The sequence below is a fragment of the Phoenix dactylifera genome, unplaced genomic scaffold (genome assembly GCF_009389715.1).
Source record: "Phoenix dactylifera cultivar Barhee BC4 unplaced genomic scaffold, palm_55x_up_171113_PBpolish2nd_filt_p 000160F, whole genome shotgun sequence".
Classification (NCBI taxonomy): domain Eukaryota; kingdom Viridiplantae; phylum Streptophyta; class Magnoliopsida; order Arecales; family Arecaceae; genus Phoenix; species Phoenix dactylifera.
This window is the reverse complement of record NW_024067704.1, coordinates 164057-165843: the sequence shown is the minus strand read 5'-3', so window position 1 is coordinate 165843 and position 1787 is coordinate 164057.

The following is a 1787-nucleotide window of genomic DNA, read 5'->3' as shown; positions in this document are numbered from 1 at the left end:
TCATCATCTCTCTCATTGTCTTCCTCTTCACTGCTGCTGCTGCAAGATAAATCTTTGTTAGTAGAAACAGATTTGAGGGCTATTACCTTTTTCTTGTGGGAGGACTCTTCTTCACAGTGTTGCTTCATAGTTAGCTCATGCGTCATGAGGGATCCAAGAAGCTCCTCAAGTGGCAGCTTGTTTAAGTCCTTAGCTTCTTGGATTGCCGTTACCTTGGCTTCCTATGACCTTGGCAAACAACGAAGAATCTTCCTGACAAGTTCACTGTTAGTATAATTTTTGCCAAGGCTTTTTAGGCTATTGACAATGTCAGTAAATCTAGTAAACATGCAAGTGATTGTTTCATTGGAATCCATCTTAAATAATTCATATTTATGAACTAATATATTTATTTTAGATTCTTTTACTTGATTTGTGCGCTCGTGGGTCACTTCAAGTCTATCCCAAATCTCTTTTGCAGAAATGCAAGTAGAGACTCTATTGAATTCATTTCTATCTAAAACACAATAAAGCACATTCATTGCTTTGGCATTTAGTTGTGCCTTCCTTATGTCATTGTCATCCCAATTCTTTTCAAGTTTGGGTATAGTGACACCCTCTACAAAAATGGATGGGATGTATGGTCCATTAAGTATGGTGGTCCACATCTCATAGTCTTGGGTTTGGATAAATATTCTCATCCTAGCCTTCCAATATGAGTAGTCGGATCCATTAAAGAATGGAGGTCTATGGGTGGACTGGCCCTCAATATGAGAAGATCCAAATGGGGTTGTCATTTTGATCTTTTACTCTTTTGGTAAAAGAGTTCCGGCTCTGATACCACTTGTTGCCCAGATAGACAACCCAAGAGGAGGGGGGGGTGAATTGGGTTTTAAAACAATTATTGCAATTTAAAAACTTTGTGAATAACTAATTAAAACTTTTGCAAGTGGATTAATTAGTTGCTATATGCAGTGAATGAAAGAAAAGTAAGAGACAATAAAGCAATCACAAACATAAGAAAATTTATAGTGGTTCGGAGCTAACCATTGCTCCTACGTCTACTCCCCAAGCCTCACTTGGGAATTCACTATAACCCCTCAGATTACAGCCGGTTGTTTTACAAGCTCACAACCTAACTTATTGTTTTACGAGATCACAACGAACTCGGTCGGTTTTCCCAGGCTCACCGACTAGAACCACCTGATTGTTTTCCAGGGATCACAATCAAACCCTTACACCGTTGGTTTTAACCTAGGCTCACCAACAAACCTTACAACCCTTGATTCAATCCCCTGATTGAATCAAGTAAGAAACAAACTGGTTTGAAACAAACTAAAAAAGAAGCTTCTCAAAAGCGTATTTAAAACAATTTAAACAAGAAAGAGTAAGAAGCCCTCAAACTGATTTTGGAGATGGAGATTGGGGCTTTTCGAACTCTTTGACTCCTCTTGAATTTGAAGTAGACTTGCTGTCTGGAGGAGAGCCTTGAATGTGAGGAAGGGAGTTGGTGAATCGACTTCAATGCACTTCTTCCTTCTTTTGCGTGTAATCACTCTAGAGAGCTCTTGGTTGGTGGAAATCACTTTAGCTTTCAATGGAGTCTCTCTTTCTTGCTCTATTACTGTTCCCTCAGGCTATTTAAGCCATTCCTAGAGAAAAATAGCCGTTAGACGCACTCTCCTAGCCGTTCTGCACATTCTGCACATCCTGACAATGTTTCCGTTGGGATCAGAGCCGACTCGCGCAATCTGGAGTCGACTCGCCTGTTGCAGGAGTCGACTCGCCTGTTGCAGGAGTCGACTCGT